Source organism: Mytilus trossulus, chromosome 13 (assembly GCF_036588685.1).
Source record: "Mytilus trossulus isolate FHL-02 chromosome 13, PNRI_Mtr1.1.1.hap1, whole genome shotgun sequence".
Classification (NCBI taxonomy): Eukaryota; Metazoa; Mollusca; class Bivalvia; order Mytilida; family Mytilidae; genus Mytilus; species Mytilus trossulus.
The window spans coordinates 8946917-8958590 of NC_086385.1; the positions used below are offsets into that span (position 1 = coordinate 8946917).

Genomic DNA, 11674 nt, shown 5'->3' on the forward strand with positions numbered 1-11674 from the left:
GTTTATATATTTGCAGATTAAATAATAAAATAAACACTTTTCGTGTTATTTTAAATTAGAATTTCTTCTGTTTCAGCTTGTGTACAGTTATTCAATCCACTATGTAAGAATTCAGTGAATACATTATTCCATTCACTAAACAATTCCCTTCAATTCTAAAAGAAATCATTTTTGCAAATTGTTCTTCAATGATCTTCTTCTGTATATTTGATATGAGGGAGCTGTTCTTTTTTCAATAACAAAATAGTATTTGTTCTGCATTCTCCTTTCTTTTGATTAAGATATGTTGTTGCTTTTATGCAATAGTGTTTTTGTGTATCTATGATAGAACTCCATTTTGTTTTATATGGTCATTATCACATGTTGAAATTTCCTATTTCTTTTTTGCAGGAAAGCACACATTCCATTTCAAATTAATCCAATTATGCACTATGTAAATAAATTTCGACTTTAAGTTTCCTCTTCAGTAATGACCTATTGATCATGAAAACCAAGATGTCTGATCACCTATAAATACACAAAATAAGCAAATAGAATGTTATAAATGGAGAGAGAAACAGCAATAAATGTTTTTCATGTGTATCTTTGAAAAATAAATAACTGCGATGTAGACTAGAAAGTATAAAATGCCAAATAAAGTATTCACGAAAAATTAGTTGATTTACAGTAGTCAAGTCCATGTTTGCAGGAAATTTACATCATTGGTTGTCTGGTGGAGAGTTGTCTTATTGGCAATTATACCACATCTTATTTTTATATAACCATGCCATATTCCTATTGTGCCTGTCCAAAGTTCAGAGCCTGTAGCTTTTGTCAGTTTAGTCTGACACTAAAATTTAGTGGTTGTTGTTGTTGTTGTTTCATACCGGTCATATTTATTTTTTGTAATTTATTTTGTTATAAACTAGGCAATTAGCATGATTAGTTTTACAGTTTGAATTGTTTCAATGTTTCATCTTTAGGTCTTTTATACTTTGACTATAGTATAGGGTATGGATTTTCTCATTATTGAAGGTCGTAACAGGCCTACAATTTCTTTCTCAAAGCCATGATAGTTTTCATATTTAATATACCACATCTTTGAATTTTTATAGTAATCATGATACTAGTAATCATCTTTCAAGTTCAATAACTTTTTAAAATTAAAAGGTGCCTTACCATTTAGGTTTAGTTAGCTTCTGCAAATTTTACATTGCCTATCATTTCTGCTGTATAGTATTTCTCTGTATCTTCTATAGTTCTTGTCCTATACATAAAAGAGTAAAAGTTGAATCACATCTTGCATCAATATTTTTTTCTGTTTAATGTACATTTATATGTATATTAATGTGTGTTTAATAAAAATATAAACCATGAGTGCTTGATAAGCTTCTTGCCCTTATAGCTGGTCTGTAAGCTTTAAATGAATTTTATTGATCGACTAAAAAACTATGAGCACTGCGCAAATAAGACCCCCGCCCTCCAAAAAAAACAAAACATGCACAAACAGTGGTATTCATTGACATAAAACATGTCTATAATTTGGCTCAATTTATAGATCTCTCAAGTGACTATAAGTTTAAGGCTGCGATTTTTTTTAACAAATACAAAAACCTTTCAAAGATTTTGAAAATGGACAAATTTTAAATAACTTTGCAACAACTAAAGTTCCTTAACTCTGCATCTTATAAAAAAATATACATGATAAATAGGGAATATCATACTCCAGCTTGCATATTATTCAAAGTTTTAAAGGAACATAACTGAAGAACGGTAAAAGTTTTACTACAAAAATTTGAAATTGATCTGATTAAAATTGTGATAAAAAGTATTGTTTTAAAGTTTAATAAAATTTGGTTGAGGGAAACTTAAGTTAGAAGGCCGAAACAATTTTTTCCATTTTTAAAGAACATAACTATAGTATTTAGTAAAAGAGACACTACCAAAATTCAAACTTAATCTGTATTTTGTGGTGATAAGCATTGTGTATTGATTTCATAACATTTGGTTGAGACAAACTAAAGTTTAGAAAACAGGAAACCAAAAATTCAGCATATTTGCCCCATTTCTAAAGGGGCATAACTCTGATACTCTAGTACAGTAACACTGACATCACCAAAATTCAAACTTGATCTGAGTATTGTGATAACAAGCTTTTGTAAAAGTTTAATTGAATTTGGTTGAGGCAAACTAAAGTAATGTAAGAGAACAAAAAACAACTTTGGTACAGATGGACAAACGATTAAGTGTTAAACATTATGCCCCCTCCACTTTGGGTCATAATAATAAAAAGGGTGTTTATGTCAAGATATAAAAACAATTCATCAAAGTTTCATAAAAATTTGTGAAAGCATTCTTGAGACTATCCTAATCCCAAGTCATGATAGTACAATGACATAAATCAGATTTTTTTTTAAATTAAAAGGAAAATTATCATGTTTATGTTATACAAAAATAATTCACCAATTTTCATTAAAATTGCTCAAAGCATTATTAATAGTATACGTACTGGAAAATCCCCCCTTTTATGAATAAAATCCCTAACTTTAAATTAAAAATTTTAAATCCCTAAAAATTAAAAAGGACCTTAATTATCATGATTATATGTGACTTGTTATTTAACATAACAAAAAAACCAAAGGCAATGAAAGAGAAACTGACAATGCCAAGGCAAAACATAAGATGCAGAAAAGAAAAACAAAACAAAACAAAACACTAAGCAACACCAAAAAACTAGTGTTAAATTTATGTGCTCAATCAGTCAGTGAGAGTTGGCAGATCCTGACCTACTATATCTATGCTTAAAAACCTAAAAATCATATAGTTCTAAACATATTTTGTAAATTTATACTTGATTAACAAGTGAAACTGCAAGCTACTGCTCATTGATGATACCCCCGCCGCAAGTGGATAATATAAATAGTGTAAAAATATGCAAGTGTTCGGTAAACAGGAAGTTGTAGAGTGATGAATCTGAAAACGCATCACACGGTATAGCCGACTTATATAAATCCTGAAACCAAATTTCAGAAATCCTTGTATTGTAGTTCCTGAGAAAAATGTGACGAAAATTTTCAACTTGGCTATCATATGTAAAATCATACAAGTGTTCGGTTAACAGGAAGTTGACAAGTGATCAATCTGAAAACGCATCACACGGTATAAATGACTTAGATAAACCCTGAAACCAAATTTCAGAAATCCTTGTATTGTAGTTCCTGAGAAAAATGCGACGAAAAATATTCATGGGACGGACTGACTGACGGACGGACGGTCTGACAGACAGAGGTAAAACAGTATATCCCCCTTTTTTGAAAGCGGGGGTATAAAAAGTGGTCATATATAGCATAGACACCTTTGAGTTTTGAGAACCACATGTGTTAATTGTGCGAGTATAATCATTGATAATCATGCACAAGATTGACTTTTAAAAGCCTATATATTGAAATTTTCTGAAAATATTGCATGCATTTATTAATATGACCAATTTCAAGAAATGCACAAAGATGCGAGATGATTTATATAATTGTAATTTCAGGAATTTACAGTAAAGGCTCTTGTCCCCACTGCATTTTGCACTTTTTCTTATTCAGGAGCCAAAAGTTATGGCCTTTGTGACCTTTGTATGATTTTTATTTTAGTTTCTTTTTTTTTTGTATTGAAAAGTTTAGTATGACGTCCATTATCACTCAACTAGTATACATTTTTGTTTAATGGCAAGCTAAAGCATGCCTCACAGGCACGGATCCAGGGGGGCTGATGGTTGGACATGTTGGAACCCCCCTTTCTTTACTGGACGATGAATGCATTTGAATGGGGACATGTAGTTTGACACCCCCCGCCCCCCCCCCCCCCCCCCCAAATTTGTCCTGGGTTAGGAACCCCTTTATAATTATATGACTCAGGATCCACCCCAGTCTCAGGTTTTTGGGATTTTCTCGTTGCAATGAAGATCCATTGGTGACCTATGGCTGTTATCTGCTCTTTGGTCTTGTTGTTATATCTTTGATACATTCCCCATTTCCATTTCAATTTTCTTTTCAGTTCTATTATAAATATTAGAAACGAGTTTGGCGCGTTTACAAAAATATAATTGTCTGTGCTGACAGGGGAGTATGTGTGCATACCAATATTTAAATTTTCTAGGCCTTCTTTTTGAATATTTTGTGCATTTCTTGGTAAAATACTGTCAGACCTCGAGTGCTGTTGTTTTACCAAAACGGTCAAGTAATGTAGGGGAAAGAAACGAACAAAAAAGACAAAAATAAGCCACAACTAATGGGGGTCTCATTGGGGGTTCTGTTCACGGATCCCGCTTAGTCACTCTTTATTTTTTTAGATTCCCGCATGATGCCATTACGCTAACACTCTATATAAGTGAACAATTCTGATATTTTGGTAATTCCCCATGTCCCGCTAAACTTCATTTCGCGTTTTCACGGCACAATAATTTGAGGGAGGATATAGGACCGGGTGCGTCTAAACACTGCTAAGGAGTCCTTAGTGCACTAAGGATTTATAACATGCCACTAAGGACTAGATGGAGTGTTGTTACATGTAATTTCGTTTCATATTATGGTAGAGAATGATATTTAATGCATAAATTTCAATTTTTGTAGAAAAAAAAATCATAGATAAATAAGATATTCAACATTATTTAGACACGTGCCTGTATTTCTTTGATGTGCCGAAAATCAATGAACCGTTTGACACGTGTCAAATTACATAACTGATTACACTGGAATCATGCTATTTGTTGTGTTTAATGGACAAGATTGGTGCGGCAATGGACATTTGAGCGCATTGACAGGACATTTGAGCGAAAAAAAAAGGACGTTTGAGCGCCAAAGTATAGGACATTTGAGCGCCTAAATTTTAGGACATTTGAGCGAAAATAAGAATAAGCGTAGGACATTTGAGCGAAAACAAGTCTTGGATAGAGAATTGTCTTATTGGCAATCATACCACATTTTCTTACGAATATAGTTCATTAAATGAGGAGTTTACCAACAAAAAGATTAAAACATATTTTAATTGTAAAAAACAAAGCACTAAAAACAAAGCACAGTCATAAAACAGGAGTTTACCAACAAAAAGATTAAAACATCTTTTAATTGTAAACAAAGCACTAAAAACAAAGCACTGTCATAAAACATAAAACTCGGCAACGGCATTATTTACAAGTCTGTTCGGGCTTGGAACTTATATCCCAGGCTTCTGACATAAAAATCCCTCGTAATTTCCTGCTGGCAGTATTTCGAATGCAAATCCCGGAGATTCTTTTCCTTCTCCTTTTCTGTTCGGCTCTACGGTGCATCAATGTTCAAACTCCGAATTTTTATGTAAGTCACAGATTGCAATTTGATAATAGTGTCAAGGAAAGTATAAATTGATGGATGACTGTGATAGAACTGCTCGTTATAATGGGCATGAAATGATTCGGGCCCATTGTTAGTACGTTTTAACGAGGATGGAACTTCGGCCCAGAGATGAGGGGGAAATAACGATTCATCTGTTATATAAGTATCAGTCAGGTAATCTGCAAATTCTATACAAGGCTTGTCGTTAGGTACAGGGAAAATTTCGCTCAAATGTCCTGTCTGAAAACTCAGGTAAGGTTAATATCCCGGCGCTCAAATGTCCTATGAAGTCGGCGCTCAAATGACCCTATGTGCTTTTTTCTTTTTCGCTCAAATGTCCTATGCCCGATTGGTGACTGAAGTTGGATACTAATAAATTAATTGTTGTGGAGATAATATTAACGTGGTTTTTTTTCAGAATAAAGAAGTTTTTTTTCTCAAGTGTATTTGTAATTATTTCTTGTAATAAATAAATTTGATGTTCATATTAATAAATGACAGAATATATGTATTTCTTTTAAATATTTTAATTCACATATATTATACAGATATTTACACAAATGACACAGAAATTAATAACTATAAGTTACCCTATGGCCTTCAACAGTGAGTTATGCACATATCACGTAGTCATTATTCTAAAATTATTTATTTTAAGCCAACAACATGTACAGATGTATATAGACCCAAGTTTTTTTTTGCGTATGCTATGGTTCATTTTCAAAATTTTTTATCATATGACACGTCTGAGCAATATATTTCTGGACGAAAACGAGTTCAATATGATAATAAATTTATACTACATGCAACCAATATAAAAAAGATATGGTAGGGTTGGCGATGAGACAACTATTCACAAGAGACAAAATGACACAGAAATTAAGAACTATAAGTTACCCTATGGCCTTCAACAGTGAGTTAAGCACATATTACGTAGTCATTATTTCTAAAAAAAGATACTTATTTAAAGCCAAGTAACTTCATGTAAACAGATGTATATAGACACAGTTGATTTCTTTTGCGTATGCTATGGTTAATTTTCAAAATTTATTATCTCATGAAGAACACGTTTGAGCAATATATTTCTGGACAAAAACGAGTTCAATATGATAATAAATTTCTACTGCATGCAACCAATATAAAAACAAGTTGCTTGCTTTAAAAAAAAAAAGAAAAGCAATACATGAACCTAAGACCGCTGACTGCCGGGTCACCAAAAGATTGTTGCTGAATTTGAGTGTTTTCTTTTGAATTGAAATAATTTACTGTGACGCCAGTTGAAAGTATATACTTACAGCTTCTATTTGAATAGTTATTGTAAAGCTCGGGAATGTACATAAACTTTCCGATTATAACCCTTTGGCAAATCATATTTCTACAAACCGGATGACTTAGGCACATTGCACAAACCTACTTAGTTTGCTTTATAATGTGGAATTGTGGATGCATTTATTTTATCTATCATACCTTTATATTTTGTTTCCTACATGAATGCCTTTATATTCTCAACTCGTATTTGAAGCTGTCTTTACTCATGGTAGATGTTGTTTGCGGGGAAACCTGTGGCATGTAAATTATTTATTTGGGCCTCTTATGAAGATACTGATTTTTGAAGCCAAATGTAAACTGAGATCGAACTGGTTGAAAACTAGTGGTTTTGATAAACCCCAAGGACGCCACATGATTTTTTTCCCAATTCAATCGTTATTCGTACTAGTACGTATAAAGCAGTAATAGAAAGTGGATTAATTAAAAACATGATTTATAGGGTTTTTTCGGAATTTACTCATGTTTTAGTGAAGCCATTTGTATATACACGCATCTTTGTCGAAATTAAAATAAAAACAAAAAAGTTATAAATATATATATTCATTTTGTCTTCGCTGTCTCTAACATAAACATTTTACCAAGCTGACCACGCTCTTACTTATTAGTTGGTGCACATCAAAGATAAAACCAATGGCAAATAACTTTGTCGGGAAATAAATGAAACAAAAGCAAAATTATTCGTCCAAATAATCATTTTAAATAAGAATAACACATTTTATTATGATAGTCAAGTATTTATCTTTTCGATACAATTGTTAATTACTTAAATGAAAGAATATGATTGTTTAATCAGTTGTTATATTATTTGGCACGTGTCAATCGGTTCATTGATTTTTGGTATATCAAAGAAAAATAGGGACGTGTCTAGAAAGTGTTATTTATGATTATTTTTCTATAAAATTTGAAATTTATGCATTAAATATTAATCTCTAATATAATATGTAAAAAAACACGTATACCAGTAGTCCTTCTAGTCCTTAGTGGCATTGTATAGTCCTTAGTGCACTAAGGACTCCTTAGCAGTGTTTAGACGTACCGTATAGGACCTTTATCGGGACTCCTGGATCGGATGTTTTTAAGCTCTGGATTTCGGGATTGACCCTTTCGGGATCCGATAATTTTTTTTCGAATTTCGGGACCTCGGGATTACGTGTTTTTAAGCCCGGGATTTCGGGATTTCGTGTTTTTAAGCTCGGAGTTTCGGAATCAGTACCCCTCCTACCCTCTCTCATAATTTGACTTTCATGTGTCACGTTTACAAAAAATACGCCTCGACAATCCCGAGTCCCGCTCAGACCTCCTTATACATACATAATGAATAGTTTACTATGTAGTCAGTAGTCGGGTCAAATACACATGTATATACTTTTAGACGACCTTAGATTCATTTCACAGCGAAAATACTCATTAATATTGAACATTTTAGATCACTTCACATTTAGATTTTATAACTTTTAAAATTACTTTAGACCATATAGATTGAAGATCATTTAATCGAAAGATGATAATTTGTCAATGAGCAACTGTAACCAGGTACTGCATTTTTTTGCATGCGTCAAGAAACAGTTAAAAGTTAAACTTCTCATCTGGACTTTTTAATTAGTCTGTATACCGGACCTCTTCTCTATTTTGGGATTGAAAAAAAATCTAAAGTTAAAAATGCGGTTTTGAGCCTATTTCTTCTTCTAGATTTGGTAACACGTTAAGCCATTAGTGACACTAATATGGTACATTACCAATAATAAGGCCATATATTTCGGTGTGTAGAAATACTGCAAAAGACTTCGTAGTGCACTAAGAAGAAAGTTTTTGCATTAAGGACACTAAAACGAGATGTTTTAAGATCACAGCGAGCATGAATATAAGAGGATATGATTAAAACCTTATATCTATAAAGTTAGGTATCAATAGATTTTGTAATTTTGAAGTTAAATGACTTTTTAATAAACGCGTGCCACTCGCCACGTGATCAACGGTTTATTGCAGATTCCCGAATCATCATGTTCAATCAACCTAATCCAATAAACAATTGACTTTTGATCGTTACTTATTGATTAATCAATGGTTGTTAACCTAACGGTTTAGCGTGGTATAATTTCAAGTTTATGAAAGAAAAATAAAAAATAAATTTTGTGTTTTAAAACTTTGCCTTTGTTATATATATTTAGTTTTTAAGGAAATTGCTAAGCAAGCTTTTTTTTTTCAATCAACAAACTCTATTTTTAATATACAAATTGAGAAACAAAGGCTTTTGATATTTTATTTCCTTACTAACAACACAAGAGTTAACATACTATCATTATTCCTTGAAAGACATTTGAGAGTATGTGGTGTCCATGGGGTTCTTCAAAATCCTATTACAGAAGTAATATAGAAAAACTCCAAAAGGTAAAATTATTTTACGTTTTAAAAAAAGAATTATAGAATAAATCATAACTGTCTTCTATGAACGATAACTTTAAACTGGTGTCAATGCTTTTTTTTTTAACAATTCATCTTTATTTCAACAATTGAAGATGAATACCATTTTATTTTATAATGTAATAAGCACTATGGGCAGGCGCGGATCCAGAGCTTGAAGTGGGGGTTTGGGGGGAGGGGTTATGTGAGAAATGTTTAGAACACTAGAGAAGTTTTCTTGTTATACCAAACCATATGTTTTTCAATAAATGGCACACTTTTTGTTCATCCGGCATATGGTTACTCTAAATAAACTTTTAAGTATATATAATTCTATAAGTTTAATTATTTAATCGAAATATTGATAAATGGCATAGTTCCTGACATTAGAAAAATGAATGAGGTATTGGCAACTGGACGTTAAGCAACCAAATATCAATCCTCACTTTTCCGTGAAGTGTTCACAATAATTTGTCTTTTTAAAATTAAAAGGATGAAAAAATCCTAAACTGAAAAGAGTTGAAAATACGCTATTACTTTAGAAGTAAAAAATATAGCAGACAGAATAAATACGGCAGAAACAAACAAATGAAAAAAAATTAGAGAACAATTTGAAATACCATATACTAGTACATGTTTAATCAGTATACTAGCAGATTATTCAAGATTCAAGGTTGAGCGAACATGAATTTCTACCGATTATACTAAAGGTGCCAATCAACTTTTTGAGGCACGTGTCGAGAAAACATTATAGAAAAGATATAATTTAAAATTATGAAAAGAGTAGGTCCGGTTAGGACCGATTTTGGCCTCAAATTTCAGGTTCATCTGACGAAAGATTTTGACCACTTTTGAAACACTTAAGTGTCTATTTTATTTGATTTATTAGTGTATGTGGAAGATTTTCACTGATTTTGTAATTAAAAACGATCCAATTCAAGCTCAAATATGAAAAATCCACTAAATATGCCGGAAAATGTCACTTTTCAGATGGTTTTTGCCATTTAGCACGACTTTATGGTGCCAGTACCCGATATATGTGCCATGTATTGTAAAAAAAAAAGCCCATATTTATGAAGCTGAAGCATTCTACTGTCCAAAAAATAACTTAAAGTTTACTTTTATCAATTTTGTAAGGCTGCTATATTTTGGGGCCTGAAAGGTGTCTTAATGGACCTTCACCTTTTACAAAGTCTATTTCTATATGCCATATCCTTTGCGACAGTTGTATCATTCCATCAGGTCCTTAGTGCACATTTTTGTTCTTAGTGCACTATAAGGAGGTCCTTTGCGGTGTTTCTACGGACCCCATATATTTGAAGCTGTTCAAAATTCTGTACATTATAGGTACGTGTATCAGATCGGACAATTATTGTCATATATATAAAAAGAATTACTGTATAAGTTATCTAGTATGAAATATGTCCACTGGACCGACCGTGCAAGTGCATGTATATAGCCAGTCAATATTAAAAAAAAGATGTGGTATGATTGCCAATGAGACAACTATCCACAACAGACCAAAATGACACAAACATCAACAACTATAGGTCACACAAGGTCGTTAAAAACTTCCATTTGTTGTTGTCCACTGAAAATAAGCTCATAAAAACACGAATCCCCGTTTACTCAATTTCACCTTTATTTGTTAATATTTCTTTATCTTTTTCTTTTTCTTTTATCATATCTTTTTTTGTGAAATATTTTGTGTGGTCGAACATGAAATTGCCTCCGATGCTACAAAGAAAATTTGTTTAATGTCATCTGTTGCAATATATGCTAAGTACTACACGTGGACAGGATGTTCCCCAGAAAATAAGTTATACACACCCCGATATAACCCCGAGGGCACACGCTACTGTCATATGGAAAATTACTGGGTCACCTGTAAGATGGTAATCAGCCATGCAACTAATTAGGTTACTGACCATGTCACTTCAATTTAAAAGTTTATCGTTAGATATCAAAATGATAAATTCATTTTTAATTAAAAATTTAAGAACTATAAGATTTATCATCATAATGAAGTGAAATCATTCAAACAAACTCGGATAAAGATTATATACATATATTTTTAATCTATGCCGGAAAGAATTGAAAAACTGTATTTATAATTTTTAATTTGTTTTATAGAAATCTGTGTAGGTCTCATGAAATGGAACTCACGCATGCCTAGCTAATTAAGACTTTTAATTTATTGAAAATATAACAAAAATTTAGGTTTGATATTAAATTAAAGTTACCTTTCCGCGCTGTAATTTATTTGATATTACATGAATCAAGCAATTTGTTTGAGGGATTTATTGGTTTGTCCATACAACGTATAAAAAAAGAAGTGTATGTTATTAGTATTTCACATGCCTTGTTTTCGCCTTAAAGCTCATTATTCAGAGTGTTTCAGACAAGATGATGAAAATAACGTGCAAGATATTTTTTTCGATTATCGTGAAGAGACAATTTTAATTCCCATTCCTCCATGCATTCTACCCCTGTTGAATTGTATATTTATAATTCCTCGTGCTTTTAATTAGCCCTCCCCCCTTTCGTGGTTACCGTTATGCCAACAAATACCCGAGGCTTAATTTACATGTAAAAATCATGGGCGG

The 11674-nt window shown here is 32.1% G+C and overlaps 1 long non-coding RNA gene across 1 annotated transcript; it reads right to left on the minus strand.

Annotated features, from left to right (window-relative positions):
* Positions 1 to 276: 276 nt before the first annotated feature.
* On the minus strand, positions 277 to 4194 carry LOC134695092 (uncharacterized). Its single transcript, XR_010102689.1, has 3 exons — positions 4107 to 4194; positions 1159 to 1246; positions 277 to 507 (listed from the first exon to the last, which is right to left on the minus strand). It is a non-coding gene; the product is annotated as an uncharacterized LOC134695092 (long non-coding RNA).
* Between the last annotated feature and the right edge of the window lie 7480 nt (positions 4195 to 11674).